This window comes from Oreochromis niloticus, linkage group LG22 (assembly GCF_001858045.2).
Source record: "Oreochromis niloticus isolate F11D_XX linkage group LG22, O_niloticus_UMD_NMBU, whole genome shotgun sequence".
Classification (NCBI taxonomy): domain Eukaryota; kingdom Metazoa; phylum Chordata; class Actinopteri; order Cichliformes; family Cichlidae; genus Oreochromis; species Oreochromis niloticus.
This window is the reverse complement of record NC_031985.2, coordinates 18,632,852-18,657,993: the sequence shown is the minus strand read 5'-3', so window position 1 is coordinate 18,657,993 and position 25,142 is coordinate 18,632,852. Positions and strand designations below refer to the sequence as shown.

General features: G+C 39.1%; 2 long non-coding RNA genes across 3 annotated transcripts; both read left to right on the top strand.

The window, feature by feature from the left end:
• Positions 1-1,983: 1,983 nt before the first annotated feature.
• Positions 1,984-12,772, top strand: LOC102081547 (uncharacterized). The gene is made up of 3 exons (XR_270296.4): positions 1,984-2,345; positions 2,798-2,872; positions 11,809-12,772. It is a non-coding gene; the product is annotated as an uncharacterized LOC102081547 (long non-coding RNA).
• LOC109196460 (uncharacterized) lies at positions 4,576-6,464 on the top strand. Of its 2 annotated transcripts, XR_002057910.2 has the most exons (4): positions 4,576-4,916; positions 5,756-5,804; positions 5,973-6,035; positions 6,426-6,464. It is a non-coding gene; the product is annotated as an uncharacterized LOC109196460 (long non-coding RNA). The 2 variants fall into 2 exon arrangements; XR_003215829.1 differs by lacking the exon at positions 6,426-6,464 and having other exon boundaries at positions 5,973-6,112.
• Positions 12,773-25,142: the final 12,370 nt, after the last annotated feature.

Sequence of the window (25,142 nt, the reverse complement as noted above, 5' to 3'; positions counted from 1 at the left end):
GATGCACAGATGTGAAAGGGATCTTCCGGGAATGGGAACATTATTTTCTGGAGAACTGATTGGTCAGTAGGTGGTGATCTTCATACCTGTTGATCCATAATTTGCTCCCTAGCAGGTTTGGCCTACAGCACAAGTTGCCATGAAGATGTACCTCAGTAACAAGTGTACCCTGAATAAGATGAAATCCTGCTTCGTAGTACAGGCCTCAGGTTATGTTTTCAGCTTTACTGTGATGATCTAGCTTGACGTACCTCACTAACACATTAGTCTTGCTTCACAGCACACCCTTCAGCTTTTACCAATTACAAAAACACATTTAAAAAAAAATCCCATGACCCATTTTTACTTTATATAGACATTTCTTTTATATTCATATTTATATTTCATAATCATCTGCTGGAACTTGCCTTTGGCAGTGAGCATTAACTTGGGTGCAAATGAGTACCTTGGACAGCTCCTTTGATGCTGAGAACAATAATATAAAGGTCTTGGTTAGCACCATGATTAAAAAAAAAAAGACAAATAGTTGTATTGAAAATATGCCGAATTGCTCTCATAACACTGGCAGAATTTCTCATCTGAGATACAAATAAGACTTCTGCTACAGGACTCTATAACAGACTTGTTAAAATGGAGATTTGTTGCACAGTGTCTGCACTGCAAAGTGAAAAAGGGATTTGTGACATCCAAAATGAAAGGTGTCACAGCCAGACAAACACCTCAGCAGATGTGAAGCTTGTCACACTTTAAAGGCAGATTAGCAGTGCGCAGGTTCCCCTGGATTTTAAAAATATCAAATACACGAGTGAACTACCAATTAAATATGAGAACATAGCAGTCCCATTTTCCTCCATCTCTCTTTTGCACCTACATTTCTCTCTCACCATTTCTCTCGCCATTTCTCTGCCCTTTAGTGTCAGTTCTCTGTTCTGGCATTTACGAGACAAATGCTAGTGTGTCACACCTTGTCACTCATACCGCACACACTCACACACTCACACACACGCATGCAGGGCTAAATGCTAGCGTGTCAGCAGGCCTGTCAAGTCGAGTGTCATTGTGCAGGGACCTCGCGACTTGGCAGGACACACATACACAGGCGTAGACGCAAATCGCATAGAAACATGCAGGGAAGCACAGCCGGACACAGTGAGAGGGGGAAATTAACAATATGCAAACAAGTAGCCCACCATGAGTTGTTGACACCTAAACAATGGAAACACAATTATTCTTGCACACACATGCACACACATACGCAAACACAGATACTAAACAACAGCAGGCTTCAAAGGCTGGGCAGAAGTGAGACAAAGATTAAATTCCCCTGGCATTTGGGACCAGAAGCAGATGGTGACAGAACTTGGCAGCAGAAGCACTTTGGTACAGGAGTGATATATGGACATTCTCTGCTATTACTTTATTCTAGACAGTTTTAACCATTACGCTTTGAGTAACAGTTGCCCTACTTTTTTCAGCATTTTATTTGTGGTTGCTCTTCAGTTTTTCTTCTTGAGTTTTTGAAAAGGACCACAAATGTGCTGTTTAGCTCTTTTGCCACACTTCACATTGCTGCAGACTGTTTTGCAAACTATAATTGTAGCTGTACTTAAATTAATGCTTCAAAGGCTGTGCAGAAAGTGAGACAAAGATTTAATTCCTCTGGCGTGTGAGGCCAGAAGCAGATGAGAGACAGTGATTAAATTAGGCACATTTCAAGTTAGAGTGTGGCAAATGGACATTCAGAAAACAGGTATTCCACACCATGTGCACCTTTAAAAAGATCTACAGAACATGTAGTTAAAAAGTTCAAGTTCAGAAACAAAAACAAGAAGCTGAAGCCCCTCCCACCGTCTAGAAGGCAGCTCTGGCCTATTCTTGCTGACAGCTGGCTTACACGGGAGGGTCGTCTGCTAATGCAGTTCACCTGTGCATCAGGCTATAAAAAGCTGGCCCAGATAAGTGGCTCATGGGTTCTCTCTTCCATTGGCTTAACAGCAACCCTCTTTGGTGTTTGTGTTTTGTTAGTTTATTCTTCTGCCCATGTATGAGCTTTCTTTTTGTCGCATGTAGAAAGGGAGCCTGAGCCGGTTCCTGACAGTATTCAAAGATATAGACTAAAGCTTAGATAGTTAAAAAAAAAACATCTCCAGATATACATGCCTCATTATGGCTAGATGAAAGCCAAGAATCAAAATTCTTGGTCTTGGGAGAGAAAAAAGACGAAAAGTTGTTGCTGTTGTATTGACCTCTTTTGACTTTCTCCCTTCCTCCACTTACCTTTGAAGTAGGTAAAGCTCGGCGAGAAAACCCTACACAGCTTCTGCACGATTTGAAAACTGGCAGCAGTAAGTCTGTTTACACTGTCTTTTTGTTCGAAAACAGGTCTGGCTTGATTGCATTTGAAGCACTACTGCATCAGCAAAGAATAGAGACTGAATAGTGAATACTAACCAGGAGCATTTCACTCAAGCTGCAGTCCTTCTCTTGCACTGTCAGCTGTCTGCTGAATACCGTCTTTGTCGATGATTAAAAACTGGTCACCATGTTTTATTTAACATGCAGTATTGCAAATGCCCCTTCTTTTGGCACTCTAATTAAATCACCCTGATATTAGTCTGCAATATTTTTACAGCAGGCAGAACAAGATGTCGACACGGATATGTGTTAACGTTTTGATTTTACAAACAGCTTCAGGAGCCAAACTTTTAATTTTACAAATACGTCCACTGCTTTTTTTTTTTTTTGGCCTCAGCCCTCTCCCTCATTCTCTCCCTTTCTCTCTATCTCTCTCGGGAAGCTGAAGTTGACAAGTGGAAGACAAATCGGGCCATCACCACTCTAAACGGAGAACCCACTTTAAGTTGGCATAGAGGTTATAGCACCCACACACCAAAGACACACACATGGAGGCGCACGCACACAGATCAGAGTGTCATCAGTTGGCATATGCAATCTGACAGCCTTCAGGGAAGGAGAGAGAGAGAGACATGCAGGGGGACATGGAGAGAGACGAATGCAGCACTGTACAGTATGTGTGAGTTTGTGCCGAGAGTCACAGCCAGTCATCTAATAAACTAACTCTAACAACACATAAAAAGAAAGTTTTACACTTCTTCTCTTTCACTGTCTCCAGTTCTCTCTAGACTTTAGGGCAGCTCTTATATAATAATGTATTATTCATATGAAGAACTCTGGGTGTGTGAGTGTGTGTATGTGTGTGTAGATATGATAATGTGAGAGGAAGACAGGATATGTAAGCTGGTCCACATACTGGCAAAAGCAAGTACAGTGTATGTTTGCGTTTATGTGTGTGCATGCGTACGTGTGTGTGTACTTGTAGGGTGACGCTACATTTAGAGGCAAGCGGCAGGTAAATTGAGGTCAGGTGAAGTCAAAAGAAAAAAACAGTAAAGTCAGACACCTAACACACACACACACACATACACACCCATGGTCACACACGCAGAGAGCTGTAAATCTATAATTATAAACAGCGGTTGACTTAGTTCATTGGCTCAGCATATTTTGCAGTACAGAGTCAGAAGAGCACTCTCCATCACCTTTGAAAGTTTGTGTATATATTTTATTCTTTTTACTGTGTGCATGTATTCGGCTTGTTGGAGTGAAAAACATCATGTGAGGTCAAAAAAAAGAAAAGAATTTGCTACAGTAAATGTCAATTTTTGAATTGCAAAAAGACAAAAGCTGGAAAAAAACAATAACACTAAATTTTAGCATATTCTTTAATAATTCTTGTTATGAAGTGCACTTTAGAAGCCATTTTGGAGCTGTCAAATGCCAGAAAAAGATCAATTTTTATAAGTGTTTTGTCATTTGAGCACAAAATGCAGTTTAATCAGAACCACTTTGTTTTGGTGGCATGGCTCTGTTAGGGGACATGAACTCCTTGTGAAAGGAGGTGCTGGGCTGGAAGTGGATTGCAAAGCAGCTTACAGATGCCATGTTGCCTCATAGCAAGAAGGTCCTGAGTTCAATTCCACTATCAGGCCAGGGTCTTTCTTTGTGGAGTTATGCATATTCTCTCCGTGGTTGTGTAGGTTCTCTCTGGGTACTCCAGCTTCTTCCCACAGTCCAAAGACATGCAGTTAGTGGGGTAAGGTTAATTGGTAACTCTAAATTGCCCATAGGTGTGAATGTGAGTGTTTATTGTTACTTTAGTAGTTTTGGGCAATAAATCATGTTTAGTGACATCTATTTTCCAGCAGTTCATGTTTTCTTTTTCACTTTGTGTAACCCCCCACCCCAGTAAACACTTCGTTTTTAAGTGGGGCGTAACAGTGAGTGCAAATGTTTGTCTGTGTCTATGTGTTAGCTATGCGACAGACTGGCAACCTGTCCAGGGTGCACCCTGAGACAGCTGGGATAGGCTCTTTGTATTTTGCTTGACACACCAATGCCTATTTGTGACACTGGGCACACTAACAATCAACTTATCTTATAGTAATTTATGAACTTGTGTTGTTTATGTTTTTGTTAGCTGATTACCTTATAGTATAGACAATATCATTTTGATTTTAAATTTCAAAATATAACAGCATTACACACACTGTAAAATGTAATATTGTGTTTAATTAAAAATATTAAATAGGCTGAACTCAATTTTTATCAATTTGTTATTAGAACTCAATTTAAATAAGTTACCAGTACTTTTTATGCAAAAATGCTGATAAACTCGATTAATTTGAGTTGTCCTAACTTAGAAAAACTAAGTAAGCTGGAAGTTTTGCTTCTCAGGGCGGAAGGATGAAAGATGTGTTTTGAAAATGCCACGTGACTACCGTCCTCCTCCCTCCCGGATCAGTCCGCATGTTCATGGCGCCAGCATTTGTTATGGAATATATTGAGCAAACCTGGAGATATTATTGTTGTCATTGCTGTGGATCTTTACTGACTTGGTGAGTAAATGTTTACTCGTATTCAAACTGATTTTGTGGCTTCTCTTAGTTTAGCACCAGGTTTATAATCTTGCTAGCTAGTTAGTGTTAGCCTAGCGTTGCTGCTGCCGCTGTGCTCATGTTACTTAAAAATTAACACCACAGCCTTAAAAACCTTACATAAAACTATGTCGGTGAATTTTTTTGTTGATTGTTTGAAATAAATAAGTGAGATAAGAGCCCAGACAAAATTCTTTGGGAGGTGCAGCCGTTAGGGGTGGGGTGGGTGTGGGGGGTGAATAACGGAGCTCTCCGAAAACGTGGAAGCACTTTTGCAAATATGTGATATTTTGATAAATTAAGTAGATATTTGAGCATTACTCAGCTACATTCTCGCCTGAAAATATCTTAAAAGGTTATTTTGTGACCCAGAAAGGGTAGTCTGGTGAAAAAGAGGATCGCATTTGTCGGCCACGGTTGTCGGAGCCTGTGCGCACTTGTAAGCGCGGCAATGGCGGAGGAGCACCGCTGAAAAACGTATTACTTTTTCTGGGTCACAAAATAAACTTTTAAGATATTTTCAGGCGAGAATGTAGCTGTGTAAAGTTCAAATATCTGCTCGATTTATCAAGACATGACATATTTGCAAAAATGCTCCGACGTTTTCGGAGACGTCTATTTTTTCATGCTTTGTGGCAGCTTTAGAACATCTGTGGCATCTACTAATGTCAAATCTAGCCTTTATTTAACAACATAAGCGAACTCTATGTTACAATGATTGCACAGCCATTAAGGATCAAATCAGTTTCTGAAAAATGTTCTGTTTTTTCTCCCTCTGCTTGCTTCTTACTGTCTTTGAGGCTCGGGACCAGCACTCCTGTTGTTGGACAGAAAGACATCAACTCAGTGGTAAGTGTTTTGGTTTTCCAATATATTAGTAACTGTCAGTGACATTTATATTAACCAGGCCGAACTTTAATCATACTTTAGATCAGCCTGTTTTACTTATTGTTTTATTTGTGCTTTGGTTTGGGGAAGTTGTTTCTTTACTGATCTTTTCCTGTCTTCTGTTATTAGACTTGAGATGTGACTGCACGATGCTGTTGCTTCGACTCCAGTTAATTCTACAAGACATGCTGTGTAAGTAAACAAACAACAACAGTTTGGTCTGCATTTCTTGAAAGATCACATCCCCCAAACTTAGTTTAGAGGGTCTACACTGTATATAGTGAAGTCTGCAAGTTTTCTAACAGCAAAATTTGTTTTGTGCCCAAATCATTTTGCACATCATTAGAATGAAAGTTATTGCCCATGTTTGCATAGCACTTTTTAAAGTTATTCTTTCATGACAATATTGTGTGTTGGTCACAGCTATCCAGACTGACAATTGGGACATTGAATGTCACCTCTCCGGCGGGGAGGGAGCCTGAGATTGTCTAAATTGGAGTCTGTTTTATACCAAATGCAGAAAAAATGTTTTAAGAAAGCAATTAAGTTCATGTTCCAAAAAATATGATTGTTTGCTTGCAGGACACCAGGAGAGATGAGTCCTCCGTCACAGATGGTGTGGTCAGTGAAGGTGGTCACCTGCAGGTTCAAGCTCATTGCATCTCCAACCCACATCCACTGCAACTGTACTTAAGGGAAGTTAAAGACTTTCTTCTGCACTTACATTTGGATCATCTCGATCCATGACAGTCATTCAGGCAGTAATGACTGGACTGGAAACAAGCCATCCTTAAAATATTACAACATTCCAGCTCCTGTGTTGGAATGAAAAACGAATGTGTTGTTTAAATTAGAGACTGCACTTGTGACAGAACAATAAATATTTTATGTTGATTATATAAGTAATGTAAGTACAAAACAAACTTGTGGTAGGCCTAAACTTATTTTCAGAATAATTACATCTAAGACTTTGTTTCGTTGTAAGATTATAACAGTGATGGCAATATCATTTTTATTCAGCAGAACAGTGTCCAGTATGTTGGCTGTTGTACTTTGTTGTGTTTGAAAATAAAAGTTGTGCTCATTTTAACATCATTACAAAAGTGTTGTTAATTATTTTTAATGATATTCATGGTACCACAAATTGTTTTTTCATTTAGTTGAACTTGAAATGTTTGTCAGTAGGTAAACAATTAGTATTGTCAGAAAGTCAGAAATATCAAGTTATTCTTAATACTGCAGACTTGCAATGTATAAGTTGTCCTAACAGTCATCCTAAGTAAGCTTTACTTAGTTTTTTTGAGGCAACGAGTTTCCATAATTTTTTTGAGTTCTGGGAACTAACACGGCTGTGTACATTTTGAGTACAGTGTACTCAAAATGAGTAAGTTGTCCTAACTTGGTCATCTTACGTAAACTTGATCCAATTTTTTTGAGTTCTGGGAACAAATGAGCTTGTACAGAGTACTCAAAATAAATACGTTGTCCTAACTTAGTCATTTTTAGCTAAGCTTTACTCAATTTTTTTGAGGCAACGAGTTTCCATAATTTTTTTGAGTTCTGGGAACTAATTAGATTTTACAGTGCAGGGGTGTGTGTAGAGGGGGGTACGAGATGGCACCAGCCCCTGCCCCGGATCTCATTTGAGTAAAGGGCTCTTAATCTTAAAATGGTCAATACTGTTGTATGAGAGGATGAGGGGAGTAGTCAGAGTATGTATGCTGCCTTCTGCTTTTACACCACTATATGTTGGATGCCAGTATTATATTTTGTAACCCATACCAATGAATTTAAAGCTTTAGTTTCTTCTTATTGTGCTGATTAATTGCATTATTATAGCTCAAGCTACCCAGAAATATATAAATAATTAAAATCATCAACAGCTGGTGCATCAAAGAGGTATTTGTACATCAATGAACTGATAATTTTCATACATTAATATTCATGTAGTACTGTATATTTCACTGAAATGTGTTATTCTACATAATTCTGCTTACTTTTGATCCTTTAAATATATTTTCATTATAAGTATATAACTATACTATATAACTATTATACAACTGGTGCACTCTGAATTACCTATTATTCAATAATTCATGAATTAATTTGTGACCATTAAGTCACTTAAGTATTATTATATCTGAAATGCCTAAATACATGTTTTTTACACAAAAACAATTATTCAACACAAAATGATATTTAAATTCTTCTGCAGCTCCACTTCAGTAAGAGAATCAGCAATAGAGCTGCAGCATGAATATTACCATTTTTTTGTATTTATTTTAATTCTGATAAAATTTTATGGTTTCAGAATATAACAAAGCAGCCCCTGCTTTGTTATTAGAACATGCCAGCCCATTTTAAAAGATCCTGGAAATGCCCCTGAATACATGGTCTGTCAGTCACTGTAGTACTTGTCTTTGATGTGCCCCGACAGAACGACTGAGGATGGCCCACGCACCAAAAGGCACGCCATCTCCTCTGTAGCTTTGTGACCACTGTCTGCACAAATAAGCACACGCTTGTACTGTCATTCATGCACAAGTGCATAAGTGGGCCTTTCAGAGCAGACAAAATCATAAATAGTCACATTTCATATCTTTGTTAAAACGCTGATGGTCATTTCCTGCTTCCATCATTCAGCATGTATGTTTTGTTTTTCCTCTATTTATTTCATATTTTCCTCTTTTTTCAAATATCTGAATATATTTTGAAAAAAAAAAAACAGAGGGAGTGATTGCCTTAAAGTATCGTGTAAGCATGTTATCTGTCTAACCAGTGTATTTTGTCAGATGATGCAAGGATAACATTAAGTGCAATTTTAGGGCATAATGTCATTATTGCTTCCATTTACTAATATCGTATGTTTTCCATGGGTCACATGTGAAAAGAGTAGGACTTTTTTTTCTATCAGCTTTTTTTCACTTACTGTCACGGTTGGTGCTGGGTGAAAAACTGCTATAATCTTGAGTCCTGTAACGCAGAGATTCAAAGATTGAATGGGAGGGATGAAAAGTCCTAACAGCCATGATAAACACTGAGAGGAAAAGATTGGATGGAGATGTAAGGGCATCGACCGACACTTAAGCTTCAACGGGACAAATAAACACTCCTCAGTGGCAATCGTGAAGCTGGGCAGTAGAGGTGGGAACGGGGGAGTTTACAAGATAAAACACCACCAAAGATGGTGAGAGCAGAGGAGGGCCTGCTTGATGATTCCATGAGAGCGAGATGGATCAGTGTTTTAAAAGCAGTAGCAGAGACACACAGCCGTGGCAAAATATGCTGGTGCGATTGTGTTGCTGACCATAAACCTGTGAGACAACTGCTGTTATTGAGCTGTCACTGCAGAGGTAAACTCAGTACCGCAAAGTGTGTACATGTGCAGGGAAAATCAAAATAAACCTCAGTATTTGGAACATTCAAACCCATACTGCTGACTTTCCACACCACTAAAAAGAAGAACAGGGTAAGAGTGGCATACATCAGCTGACGTGTCACCGCTTAACAGAAAACAGACCTTGACAGAAAGGACTTCTTTTGCTGTTCTTATCTCCCCTTCACGCCTCCTCCTCCTCCTCCTCATGCCAACCCCCTGTCATGTCTTGTAGCGCACACGAGGATATTATTTAGAGGAAACTATTACAGTTGTTAAATTCATTGCTGGACACTAAACTTTCAGCTCTACTCAAAAAAAGTATAAAAATTGTAAACCTGTTGTAGGGAATATGAATCCTGCTGTTCCCCTTAGTCGAAGGCTCACATGCACTTTTACTTTGTACTGACCTTTCCACACACGTTCATAAAGAAAATGTAACTTTGTTATTATAGTAAAAGGTCAATGTGAATGGATTGTACATGCTTTATGAATGTGGAGTGCATGCACACCTGTGTGTGTGCACATGAGATTGCCCACATACATTCTGGGTCACTGCAAACAGCCTCATAAATCGTTCTGTTGTGTTCTGTAACTTTTTTTCTCTGATGTGAGTGAATGATTGTGAGGTTCAGATTTAGACCTGTAATTGCACTGCTCCCGAGAAAAAAAATCATTTCTCAATGCAGGTAAAAAGAATCAGAAATACATCAAACACCACTGATGTTTCATTTTTTAGTGCACTAAATGTGTGTATACTGAGCACCTCTCTCTTTCTTTGACACATGCCGATGCTGTAATATATATCGGGGGAATTTCCACAGTCACAAACACAAGGACTTGCACACAGTGTCTCGTACACACACATACACACACACTGCTAAAACAGCATTTTTGTCCATAAAGTCTATTTCCATGGTTAAGTTGTGATGAATGGGACTCAGTTGAAGTCAATGAGATAGCGCAACGCCATAATTCAATTCAAAACACACAGCCACGCACACACACACAGACACACACACACACACAGCGGGTACCATAATTCAACACTTATGCATATACACACTAAGAGACACGCACTCACATTTGTGCACAGAGTCAATGAGACCGCAGTGTACCATAATTCACTGTAAAGATAAATGCCCAGTGTGCATTATCACAGAGAGTTTGCGGCTGGTTGCTAGTGTGTGTGTGTGAGTGCGTGTGTGTCTGTTTCTTATAGAAAGTGAGAAAATGTGTTGTTCCTGTGCTCCCTGATGGGATGACATCAGCACACCAGAATAAACATGCATGCATATTTATGGTACAAATGTTAGAAAGTAGTTTCTATTGAATATTTTGGTCACAAGATTTTCCACATATTAACTTTTATAAAATGTCTGACTTAATTTTAGGATTTGTGTTTATTCTTTGATGGATACAGTACATAATGCTAGGAAAAAGAAACTCTCTCATTTCCAGTGAAGTGCGTAGGTTACGGGTTGAACTCTCCTGGGGATGCCATGTCACTTCCAAACTTCCAAAAGCTCAAATAAATTAGCCTTTAATGAGGGCTTGTGGGGAAATAGTATCTTAAAACAGCAATAAGTGAGGGTAAGCGGTTTAGGTTAAAGAGAGGCTGCTTTTCTTTATTTATTTTTTTTTCTTCATGAAATGTTTGTAAGGCTGTTTGTGAAATGCAATTGCGAGTCCCAAATTGGTGTTTATAAGTTCATTCTATCATCCAAAGGTCATGTTTGGCAGTTCTATATTATGACTGCCAGGAAAGATGGTGGGAAATCTGAAAAGACTGAACTGATGTTATTGAAAAAGCATCAGGCCCCTGAGATCAGGGTCTGTTACTTAACACACGTCGCCAAAACACTGAAATGCAAAAGCTTTTTAGACATGTGCGCATATCGGTGACTAATACAGAGTCCTAGGGATTGAATAGCGAGCTTAAAAGCAGTGTTTCACTACTGGAAAAACTCATTAACAAATTCAAAAGTCTGTTTAATCTTTGGCAGTTTTCCCATCTTTGGAAGACAATGTCAATAGTAATAATGGAGCTCTCACAGCTTGTTTAGGTTAGACTGAAAATAGGTAAATGGTCAGTTTAAAAGATTTAAAACTGCCAAGTAAAAGGATTTTCAGCAGCAAAGCTCAAATAATTAAAGCAAATATTAAAAAAACAAAACAAAAAGAGGAGGTTGTTACATCAATCAAGAGTGCCGTGTTGCTATGTTTTGGTAGCAATGAGGATAAAACTTTCCAGCCGAGCATCAAACAATAAAGCCACTGAAGTCATATTACTCTGACACATTTGGTTTACACTGCGAGATCACTGCAGTGTTGAGAGGAGTTTAACCACTGAAAGTTTAACCACTGCAAAAACATTTTCCACAAGTGTTTAGGTGCTCTTTAACCAGGGGAGCTGGTTTTCCTTTTTGTCACTTTTCAGTCCAACATTTGATGCTGTTCTAGTGCACCGATGCCTTTTTAGCACTTTTTCCCCCTATAAGCAGTTAAGAGTTACTATGCAATTACATATGGTGTACTGTTGTGCAGGAAAGTAATCATCCATCAATCAATTTTCTGTGTTTTATCCAGGTCTTGGTTGCAAGGAGAGATGGCCAAACCTCCCTCTCCCTGGCCACCTCATCCAGCTCCTCAAGGGAAGCACCAAAGCATTCCTACATGTAAGCCAATCGAGAGCAATAACCTATCCAGCATATATCCTAGGTCTGCTCCAAGGCCTCTTCCCAGCAAGACATGCTCAAAACACCTCATCTAGGAGGATCCCTAGTCAGAATCACCTCGTGTAGCTTCTTTTGACGTGGAGGAGAAGCAGCTCTACTATGAGACCCTCCTCACCCTCTAAGGGGGAAGTTTGTTTCACCCACTTGTATCCACAATCCTATTTTGTCTACCCACAGCTCATGGCAACAGGTGAGGATAGGGATGCACATCAAACAGTAAATCAATGTATTTGCTGCCATACTCAGCTCCCTCATCACTGCTGACACCGCGCTGGTTCATAACCAGTCCATCTCATGTTATGTAGCTAAAAGTAACCACTAACCAGTTCCGCCATTGTGAGTTCTGTGTAGACATTCAGAATGATGATCTGCAGGTTTAGATCATGAAAGCTCATTTTAGATCGTTCTTGTTTTCCTGGCTGTAGTCAGCTGTGTTGTTCGCTCTTGGTACACAATTCTTTTCGTTCCAGCGAAACGCTAAATGAGAACAAGAATAATTTAACAGTTGTATAAGAAATACTTGATGTTTATGTCATGTTCAGCTGTAAATCATCACCACCTATCCCAACCGATCGACAATACAGTCTGTAATAAAGCAAGCCACATGCGTCAATTATAAAACAGAGTGACATTAAGATTTGATGCTGACACTCCTCCCATAAGTCACAGCATGCTCATTAAGAAGACATGTGGTTATTCCTCCATGCAGATTCTTCTTCTTCTTGATTTGAATTCTGAAGGATTTTACTGTACACCCGGGGACTCCTGTTTTCATCACGCTGTAGATCTGCCTTAATTACAAAAAGCCACATAAATAAATGTATCACTCAAACAAATTACAAAGAGTAATAAATGAATGCATATGCAACACATGAATTCATCATCTCAGTCTCATCTAAACCACTTGTCCAAAATATGTGCATTCACAAGAGGCATGTGCAAAGTGTTTGGGCCTGCACAGACAACACCCTCCTCTCTTTGGCTGTGGCAGCCACAGTAAATATAGTATCACTTTCCTCCTAGAAAACACAATTTAGCTGAACTGCTGTCAGTGAAAACAAACAATAAATGGGACAACAACTCTTTTCCTCTGGGTTTGGAAAAAACAACAACAAATGAGGTCATGCTGTTTTACCCTGCGGCTCTGGAAGACATGCAACTTGGAGTATTTAGTCGAACTTTTATACGCAGAGCGTGATACCAGATCCTGCCGTTCAGAGGTGGTTGATCCAGGCCAAAGGTTCAGAAACAGAAGCTGTTAATCACACTTCTCTGTTGGCAGCTCTTCATTTTCCTCCACTCATTAGCCCTCTCTGTCAGTTTCTGCCTTCTCCGAGGATAAACTTTATTACCTCTGTAGGGAAATTCTGTTGTTCAAATGCAATAAAAAAAGGAACACAATGAATTATGGAGCAATCTAAACCCACCCTTCACTCCCACTCCAACATGAATCACATGCTCACCCGCGTACACACATGGCCTCACGCCACCACACGCACACACACACACACACACATTAAGATTGGGCTTCAGTAAATCTCAAACCATTTGAAAACAAATGTAAAATATAATGCCAGCTCCTCTCTCACACTATCTCATTCCTTCTCACCGTCCTTTAACTGTTAAATTTCATGTCTCAGACTGTGGCCACAGAGCCAGTCCTCATTCCCAAGCCTTTAAATCCAGCTGTTTTCTGAAAGCGTTTTGGCGTATAAGAGATACACACGAGGTGTACTTTTTTTGACGATGCCGCGACACACCGGTTACATCAATAACGAGACAGGTGTTTGCTGGATACTTTTTTGGTGCCTCTGCCTAACAAAGAGAAAAGAGAAGGAAGCACATAGCTGTTACAAACCACCAACCTCTGGGTTGTACGCTGTGTGATTTACGCCACCACCACCACCCCTAAAACCTCTTTATGCAAACTTTGTCACTCTCTCAAAGAGGACCATTTGTTCTTGGCAAAAACCCCAAAGGACAATGTGTGCATATCTTTGTAATGCCAGCAGCTTCTGACAAAACCTCAGTATGGCTGCGAAAGAGCTGGACCTCACTGAGTCAGCAGATATTGAAAATTGCATTTACACATTTTTGTGTCATTTCGCGAAGGTCTATTGACCTAAAAGGACAGCTAAATCGCTCCCCCTCTACCCTCTGTGCATCACAGTTAGCATCTGGTAAGGAGTGTGATACACAACCTAATTATTCTGCTGAGTCACAGCTGGTTAAGGCTCTGCTTTGTCACCTCCTTCTTCTCATGATCATTCATACTGGTTTTTGAGCCAAACTGGATATTAAGCTGTTTCCATTAGCAGATTTCTGTTTCTGTTTTCAGTAAATGACATATATGAGACACACATTTGAGACTTGATAAAGTAATTGTAACTTTATTTACAACTTTTTCTCCACAACTCAACCAAATATGTAAACCTGGTTGAGTGCTGCTGCACTGAGACAATGATCAATCCATTGGTGATTCATCCATATTTTCCTTTTGACGTTCTAAAAAATAAAGTGTTAACACCTGGGTAAACACCAGTGTTAGGTAAGTTATTTTAAATTAGTAACTTAGTTACAGTACTAGTTACTTCTATCAAAAGTAACTCAGTTACTTCAAGTTACTCATTATTTTCAAAGTAACTAGTTGCTAGGGAAAGTACCTTTGGTTTTACTCAGAATTCTCTTATTAATGTGTTGCTTCCCTAACTGAATGTGCATATTTCAACGAGAAAAATCCCACGCCTGGACCGTCGTCCACTACAGCGTCACGTGAGCTATTTATGTCCAACACGGAAACTGCAGTCGTGGTGCTTTCAATTGTACTCGAAACTCAAAACCTCATGGACCGATTTCCGATTTGTGTTCCGATTTCGGAGGTAAGTCAAACGCAACACACGAAGTAACGAATAACGAATCTATCTAAATCCCAGTAACGATAAACGCGTTCCTGATTTTGGCACAATAACTAGTTACCGTGCTCGTTACCACAATAATAACGTAGTTACTGTAACGCGTTACTTAATAACGCGTTAGTCCCTACACTGGTTAACACACGTGGACTTATAGAGTGATGAAAAGTAAAAGTAATAAAGATAGCCCAAGAAAATACAAAATCCAGTTTTAAATGATTACTTTGTTTATTAAGGAAAAAAGCTATCCAAATCCACCTGACCCTGTGTGGAAAATTTTCCCCCTAAACCTAATAACTGGTTGTGCCAGCATTGGCAGCAAGAATTGCAATCAAGAATTTCCAATAGTTGACAATGGAATTTTCTCCCACTCATCTTTGCAGAATGTTATAATTCAGCTACACTGGACAGTTTTAAAGTATGAACAGTCTGTTTGAGGTTGTGCCAAAACATGACTAGGCCACTCCAAAACCTTTTCTTTTTTTTTTTGAGCCACTTGCAGGTTTGTTTCAGATCATTGTACTGTGCTTTTCAGCTTCAGGACACAAGCTGATGGCTGGAAATTCTCCTTCAGGATTTTCTGGTAGAGAGCAGAATTCATGGTTCCATCAATTACAGCAAGTCTTCCAGGTCCAGGAGGCTCAACACAGTCCCAGACCATCACACTAGCGCCACCATGTTTTACTGTTGGTATGTTGTTCCTTTTATGAAATGTTGTATTAGTTTTACATCAAAACCAAAATCTTCAGAAAAGTTTGGCTTTTGTCTCGTCAGGCCACACAACATTTTCCCAAAAGTCTTGGAGATCATCAAGATGTGAGACAAGACTTTGGGTCCTTGTTGGTCAGCATTAGTTTTCTCTTTGGAATCCTACCATAGATGCCTTTTCTGCCTTAATAAATGAACTCATCATTTAAAAAAAGTTTTTTACATTTACTCTGGTTCTCTTGGTCTAATATTACCATTTCTTTGATGATCTGAAACAGATAAGAACATGTAAGAGTGACAAATATGCAAAATAATGAGCAATCATGAAGGGGACAAACACTTTTTCACAGCACTGTACATAAGCCTGTGTCCAAAAAAGAGAAAAGAAAAATGCCAACACTTCTAAGACAGACACAGTTTCTGTAACAGCGTGAATGGTTTTACGTAAGGTTATGCACCTCAGTTTTTTACCAGCACAGAGATTTCTTGATTTTTTAAAACCAGATACTTTGTATCAATGACCAGACTCCAGGGTTTACTGTGGTTTTTTAGTTTAATCAAATCACAGGGCGTGTAAGATCATTAAAACCATACTGAACAACTTGGCACCTCATTTCTATCTAATGCCACCATTCACTGTCAAAAATCATAAGTATGTAAAGTTGTGTTGGTAAGTAAATCTCTAGACTTTAGTTATATCAAAGACAGACACACCTCATGACTTTGTGTTTACATTTAAGCTGTTCGGTGGCATCTTTTTCTCTTTCCTTTTTGAAGACAGACATCCCAGGCAAGATGTGGATTTAACTGAGAGAATGAGGACACTACACACTCAAAGTGATGACTTAAGTCAAGCTCTAAACTATATCTTACTTTATCTTCCACTCTAAATGCCACCATAATTTACAAAATGTTTACGGCCACCTTCTCTGAATTAGCCTGTGGGTGTGTCTTGCCGTCTCCGCTCTTCTTTAGGCAACGCCCCCGCCAGCTGACTCCACTCAGCAGTTTGAGCTAAGAGCTCTTAACATCGGGGAGGCGAGGACTTTGCCTTACAGTGTGTTAGCTGTGCGTTTATGATGGTTCACTCATGCTCACTAAAGAGGCACATACTTTTCAGCCTTCAGTCTTTCTTTCTTTCTCTCACCTGATGATCACGTCTTCTCTGTTTTTTTAGTTTATTTAAGAAAATAAACCTTAATTTTATTGCTTCCATCATGTTGCCTTTTAGTGTTACTTTCCCTCACCCCCCTTGCGTTTTGGGGAACATAACTTAAAATTGACATCATGTTGTTTTGGATCAAACTTTTAACTGGTGACTGTGACAGACTAACTGTTAATATACTTATTTTAATTAACTTTAATGTTTCAGATAAATTTAGAATGTAATCTTTAAAAAACTGCCAGTTTCAGTGTAAAAACATTAAAGCTCATCCAGTAATTTTTAAGAAGCTAACAGCACTCGTGTTCTGGGTGGCAAAGAGAGACTAACATGACTTTCCAGCGTTATCCTGACACTGTCGACTACTCTCATTTTTAAGCGATCTACCCGTCTATCTCTGTCCTAAACTATTCCACCTACTTCTGTCACTCCAGCTGCATATTTCACTATTTTACTTCTTCTTCTTCTTTCACCCTCTCGTAGTCTTTCCCTCATAGCCTACACATATTTCTGCTTCTCTCTCTAGCTTCTAGCAATGGCAGCTTGTCTGTTCAAATTCAGCTCCCATCAGTACCACGTGGAAACACACAAACACACACACACATATATATATACATCATTGGAGGAGAAACAAATTATTTCAGGACAGCAGAACTGTTTTGTTTGGTTCACCCTTGTTTGTTTTTTTTCTCTCTCTCCCTCCCTTTCCTCCCTTTCTCTCTCTCTCCCTCTCTGTCTCTTTCACCCTCTCTCCCACTCCAACAGATGGGGTATTTTAATGAAATCAGCCTTGCCTGTTCCCATCTGTGTGAGAAATGAATTTCACCATTTTTTAAATGAGGGAATTTACAATGAGACAGGCTGGAACGAAGGGGAACCCAGCGCAAAGGTTTTTTTTACTTTCCTCCCCCCTGACTCCCCTCATCTCTTGTACCTATTAGACTTTCACTGCATTTGTCTCTGCGAGCCTGTCAGTCCTTTTCTTTCTGTTTAATATGTTTCATTTTTTATGTTTTTTTATGTTTCGTGTTTTACTGCGATCGCAGTAAAACACGTTTTTCGTAGTTTAAAAAGCATAATTGTGGCTTTCACTTTTAATTGTGACAACGTTTTCATCCTCTCTCATGCTGGCTATAAACAAATAAACTCAATGCTAAGGCAATGGATAGTCTCTGCTGAATCACATGCTAGTACTTCTCATTTATTTCTCCTAATTAAAATGTTAATATTCTCTTTTGCTTGTCAGCAGATAATTAGGGAAGTCGTTTTCTCTTCTCCTTTCCTGTTCGCAAAAACTTTCCACCTGTGCACGAAATCTTAAAAAGTTTGGCTTATTCTAACCATGCAGCATCTTTCTCCTGCTTTGTCAATTAATGCAACCAGTAGAGCCCATTTTACCTGTAAGTGGACCTCGGGGCACACGGTGGTTTAATTAGTGCAACAGAAGGCGAAAGAAACAATCAGAACTGTTGATGATAGCCTCATTAGTACAAACACTCCAGCTTAGCAGCTTGGTTTATATAAAACCCTGACTCTTTTGTTTATTTGTATACATTAGGAGCTTATTATAATACACATTGTCCAAACAAAGGCAGACCTTTGGCTGGATCAGCAGATCTTTTTGGAACATTCTTCCATTGTATTATCCACCATTTAGGGGTCAATGAGCAAGGCACAAGACATCAAACTTCTCCAGTGGGGCTGCACACCGGTCAAAAGTTCAGACTGCAGTTGTATTGGGCAGCTACCAGGTGCCAAGATGTGTAATCCCTTACGGCTACCGGTTGCATCACTGACATATTGTAGCTGTGTCACGGCTAAGAAATGCTTTTTTGAAGGGAAGCTCCTGTTTAGGGGGTGCTATTTCTCTGTCTCCTTCACCTTGTTTTTTTCTCTTACAGGAGAAAAAAGTGTTACTACAGTGTAAAATGCATTCACAAGTGAATTTCACACTTCAGAGAAGCAAGTGGATTGAGCTAAAATATATCAAACTTCGTATAGCAGAGTGAAAAACAGTGCTGAGTGGCAAAATTTGACAAATCCCATACTGTGTAAAAATCTTGAGCCACCCCTATTTTTTTTTCCTATTTTGCTAGGAGCATGGAAAATCAGTGCAGGCATTTATTTATGTGCAAACATAAGGGAAAGAAATTTAGTACAACTCTAATGAGCTTGAATTAAAATTCAATTTGTTGTGACCACATTTATTCTTCAGCTCAGACTGAACTATCTTAGGCATGCTGTCTTGCTTTCTTGTAATTTCTACAAGTAGTCTTCAGGAAAAGTTCTCCAGGCTTCTTGAAGGACATACCAAAACTCTCCTTTCTGGACAGTGTTCAAATAATGTTGAAGTGCAAAACATGACTGATAATGTAAGTTCTCGTGTGTAATTTTGCATACCTCAGCCATTTCTTGTTATATACCTCCTTAAGAATGGCTATTTGATAGACACCCTTCCACCGTGACCATTTCTGATGAGGCTTTAGTGAACAGTAGATAGATCAGCTGAGGAGCCAGATGTATATCTCAGGTCCTGTGTCATTTTCTCCCCCTATGTCTTAAAGACATGACGTTCATCTGATGTAGATGTAGTTTAGCCCTGAAACTTCTTCTTCTGTCCCCACTTGTCCAGTTCTTTAAGGACACACTGCACACTATACACATTTTTTGTAAATGTATATTTAAAATGTTTTATTCTGAAATGAAGTTTGGCAGGTTTTTGTCATTTTTCAGCTAAAGAAGATGGAACAGGCTGCTAGTAACAAAGTGGTGAAATTATATTTGCGTAGATATCGCACAGGTTCAGGTTATGGCTAATATTGAATTGATTTAAAAAAAAATTGAAAGAAAATTCTTCCTCTCAAAACGGCTGAAAAAAAACAGCCAATGTCTAAAGAAAAGACAAGAAAAAACACAAACAAAAACAACAACAAAAAAGCGGTGAACTATTTCTCAAGACCACTTTAAAAAATTACAAGTCTGGCTCTTTGAAAAACAAAATATAAAAAATGCAACATAATCAGGTTTGACATCTGTATTGCTTTTGGTACAAATAGTAAGACAGCAGGGGGGTTTAATTGCAGTGGTGTTTTAATTGTTCCTGGTTTGAGAAGCAGAAAACAACAATACACATGCCCATTATCCAACTATTTGCCACATACTGCTGTCTTTATTTGACTGAAGGTGATATAAGTTACTTCTAAATCAGAATTGAAGAGTATTATCTTTGTCTTCTGCAGGTTGGAACAAATGAAGTGCTACCTCTTCATCGTTGTATTATATGGAACATTTTCTGTTATAACTATCCTGGACTTTCATTAGCTCAAAGACATTGTTATGCTATGTTTGACCCCAGAGGTGCCTGAACTCCAGAATGAGACACTGCATATTTTGGCTATCAAAACTACTGTATGTGTAACTGCACAGTAATTCTGAATATTCATGTTGTGCATCGGTTGAAAGCAGTTTTTCCATATAAAAAGAGCTACACGATAAAGCAGACTGAACTAAACAAAGACAAAAAAACAACCAAAAAAAAGTATTCTTCTAAAATTTCTTTTGGTATTTTAATATGCAGGCCCATTAAATTTTTGCTTAAAAAAAGTATCACAATGTGTTGTTTTTGTTGCGCTTCTGACATTTAAAAACAGGTTTCTTAACAGTGTGTGAGCTCTGAGTGGTAGGACTCACCACAGCACCCTTTCCAAACTTTCCAAACTGTAGTTTCACAAGCAAGGCTATCAATCAGAAAAGGTTGCAGACTGAAATGTTGACATTTTGGCGACGTCAGGTTTTCATCTGTCAGCAGCACGCGGTGTGTGTTGTCTTTTCGTAAGAGAGTGTTTGCATGCCTGTTTGCTTGTACACATGCGTCTGTGCCTGTGAAAATCCGTGCATGCGTTTGCAAGGGCCTGCGCTTGCCGCCACATATGTGAATGGCAGCGTGTGTTTTCTTAGGTGTATTTTCAGGAAGGGAGCTGTCAGACATGATGACTAACGTCACCCTTATTATACGCACGCACGCAAACACACCCACACACACACACGAATACACACACAGGCATGTAAGTTGGCAGGTTAAAGCAGTTAGCTACTCCGAAAACAGAGAAGTCATTCAGACAAACTGCACCTGCTTTTGAAATAGCTTAACAAGCAATTACACATGGGGAGTGAGACACACGCACACACACACACACACACACACACACACACACACACACACACACACACACACACACACACACAGATAGCTAAATTCAATTTCAGGCAGACTGGTGGGAAGTAGCCTGAATAATTACTGATATTACCAGCAAAGTGAAATAAAGAAACCAGGAGGCTGAGAGACAAGAGACTGAAAGAAACCGATCCTAAACACCTAAATTCTACTTTATGTGCCACAGCACCTGTATACGTGTGTGTTTGTGGGTCTGTGCAAGAGGCAGGTGATGTATCAGTAATACACTTGTTGAGGCAGCAATTAAAATATGCAAATCCAGGAATGCCAGGGCAGAATCTGATAGGCTATGCTTAACTGCACTCCGTGTTGATTAAACATGAATATACATGAGCCAAAGGCAACATTTGATAGATAGATAGATAGATAGATAGATAGATAGATAGATAGATAGATAGATAGATAGATAGATAGATAGATGTGTGAGTGTGTCTCTTTGTGTTTTGTGACTGTAAACAAATATGTAAGTGTGCATCCTTCCTATACCCTCATCATCCAGGCTAGGTGCCCGGAAAAAATGCAAATAGTTTTTATTCCAAAAATATGTTAATGAAGTTTGAGAAGAGAATTAATTAGACCTCCAACGTTCTACAAAATCTACCAGCCGTCAAACTGTGTGAAGTGTGATTATGAGATCATTTGCATATTTGTCCCATTAAGGGACATTAGCAATCCCCTCGGTTGTATTAGACCTAAGAAACTGGTGTTTACTTGTTATGTTAATAAAGGATGTGAAAGTTCAACAAGTCAAAATCAAGTCAGAAACATCAGCTGGGAAAGTCTGGGCAGGGGCATGAATAAATTACTCACTGGTGTTTAAGCGAAGAAAGTGTTGTGGGACAAAAAGTCGGCCGGCATAAGATGATATTTTGTAGGAACAGCACTGCGACAAAGTTACTATAGCAACTAGATTGTAAGGCCAGCTGAGATTTGTCTGCATTTGACAGCAGCAAAGGAACAACACCACACAGGGAATAGTTATTTGGGATATTTTACATCAGAGTAATTAAAAACTTCACTAATCATGTTTGTAAATGACGAACGGCTCGTAACCGCGTATTATGTGAGAGGTCATTTGTAGTAATAAGCCCACAGAGAGTCAACATCTCTCAGTACTCCTCGGTTCTGCAGATCATTTTAGCAATTTATATCCCACTGTTTTGGTTTTCATCTAGATCACTTTTAGCCTTTGCTTCACTCAGGTCAGTGTCGTTGCTGTTATAAAACATCAGAAAAACCCAACTGTGAGCTTTTAGTCTTTTTCCACCAACTTTGTGGCAGTGCAAGAAACTAATCTAGAACTGGTTCCATAGATTTTAGCCATTAAAAGACTGGTGCCAGCGCAAAAAGCTGGAACCAATGATGTCAGCGGCTATGGGAAGGGCCACCGCAAGAAATTCATACATGATTTGCAGTCACAAACTATTTCTCCCAATGGGGGCGGTTTCTGGAAAAGCGCCAAGGCATAGGCGGCCCACGCAAGCACCTGCAGTGTCGGTGGAAAAGAGGTATACATGGAGCGTTTTTCAGCTGCAGAGCCAAAAATATCTCTAGGTGGTGAAGATCAAAGCAAACCTAAACTGACAATGACAACAACAAGTTATGTTAGTCATCTCACCACAAGCATGACGACAAATAAAAGATGACGCTGCTCCGTGTTTTCTTGATAAGGAGAAAGACATTATTAGCATAATCAGGCCAAAACACGTTTATTTAGTCTGTGCTAAAACTGACAAAAGAATGCTTTTCAGGGTGAGGATATAACCTAGGTAAGATGATTTGGGATAAAAAAAAAGATTTAACATCTTATTTAAGACACTTTGTTGTTGTTTTTTGGCTGTTTTTTTATTATAAACATTGCATCACTTGCCACAGGACTTTTTGTTTTGATGTGTTACCCTTTCCAGTAGCCCTGCATTATTGATGGAGTTATTTTTGCAGCCTCTACAATACATATTAATTATGCTGCCGTTTTACTTGAGGTGCTCTCTCCTGAAAACCACATGGGTCTTCAGCTCTTAAGTCGCTTGTCTTCATTTTCTGCCTGCTGCTCATCACTGGGCAGGTAGAATGAGTTTATCAAAGAAGTCCTTGCCTGTGTTGACTGATGAGACTGTCAGAGACGGAAACGTATAGCGGATGCATCGACCAAACAACCAAAACAATAAGCTATAAGAAGCTTAAAGAGCTCCAGATCAACTGAATTTGTACGTCACTCAATTCAACGCTGAAGTCAAATATCTGCTCATTTAATTCTCTACAATGCGCCTCGAAGGTTTAATGAATCCTCTCTGGTGAAGGAGCTGCTACAGAGCAGAAATCTCTCAAGAAGACTCTGGACTTTTAGCAAACAGCTGCTGGGTAAATAAAGGAATCCCAAATACTGATTAGGATTGAGATTTTCTTCTTAACGTGGTTGCGGTTGGCTTATCTCGTGTCTCTGTGTCATTACGTTCGCCATCTCTAGTCTCTGTGTGTCATTTAGCAAGTTTCAGGTCAGTGGGCTCCAAGCTGGCTTTCAGCAGTACGCACGCATTCAAATATCAGATATTCAGATATCAAATATCTGCATGTTTGTGTGTTAATGTGTGTTTAAAGGTGTGACAATAAGCTCCATCAATTATGCTTTTTTTCTGTAATCTGTTTCTGCTGTGAATTAACTTGTGTGTTTGCATGTGTGTGTGATCGTGCATAAGTTGTGCAGGTTTATCACAGCAAAGCATAATGCTTGTGTGTGTTTGGGAGGATAAAATGAATCATTACTACAACATGAATCATTACTAAAGTCTGCCATTACAGCTACTTTAGGGCCTGAACTTTTAAAGCTGAATTAGACCAAATGGATTCGAGCATCTCTTCGGGGGGCTAATCTGCGAGCTTCTGTTTTCGCTGCAGCTCATTTGAATTGGCATTTTCAACCTTAGTTAAATAAACACAGTAAGTTGTATCTTCCACTTTTGCCAAAGCTGTTGCTGCCCGCTATGGCAGAGATGTAATAAAACGGAGCTGTTTGTAGGATTAGACAGTGTCACTGCACTTGAAAATGGAGGCCTCTGGTTTCACAGCATAGCTCAATTAATCCTCTTAGCTTAGTTTGTTACTGCCAGGCTTTGTGTGCTGTTGTACACTGCTGACAAAGTAAGACTTTGAATTGTATATTACCATCTGTTAGTGTTGACTGGTGAACGGATTTAGGCTGATAAATCAGGCTTTTGATTTTCAGGAAATGACTTTATCTGATATTATAGTCATTTCTGTGTTTGCTGCTAGAAACCTGCCCTGGCACTATAATTTTTTGTTTGTGGAAAAGTACACTCTGTCTCTTCAGACAGTGTAATATATCCTAATATGATATTCTGTAATATTAGCTTTTCTTTTATTTAAGAGAGGGACCACACCAGATCCTCAGTTAAATAGCTGTGAAATTCTAGTTTTGAACGAGATTCATCAGCTGAAGTTTGTTTGTTCGAATGACGATCTCACATTTCCATTTATTTGTTAGACTTTAATTTTATAATGGCTGTTTGTATTGTTTTTTTCTCTTTTTTTAACATATAACCTTCGTGTTAATGTTAGTTATTCACAGCTAAGCAGCAAAATTAGCATTTGTTTTGAGTTGTACTTCTAACAACCTGGAAAATTAAGCTCATGTTCAATATTCACACTTTTCAGCTCGGTTTTGGTGTCTGCTTACTCTTGTAGGACATAGCAACCTATCTGCTGAATGCTGCTAAATATGTTAGCAATCTATTTGGTGAAAATGTAAACATGTCTGCTGTTTGAGTAAGATCATTAACTTCTTTTCATCTAAAGATCTGTGGGTTCACCAATTTAAAAAAAAACTCCCACACATTTGAGATGGTTCAGAGGACCCAAACAGATGACAGAAAAAAGTCATAAAATCCAGATCTTAAATTATCAGACCGTGGTTAAACAACCACGATCCTTTCTGCATAGCACAGGTCATACACAAACAAAACTGCAAGAAACACAAAGGAAGGGCAGATATTTGGAAATAAAATACAAGGAAGTAAATTTTGGAAACATAACACAGAGAAATGTCTTAGAGTAAAAAGACAACGGGAAGGTGAACCGTGAGTGGTTTACATGTACCGGGACTGAGATTGATTAGTTAACCGAACTCAGGCGGTGGGAAAAAGAACAAAGTG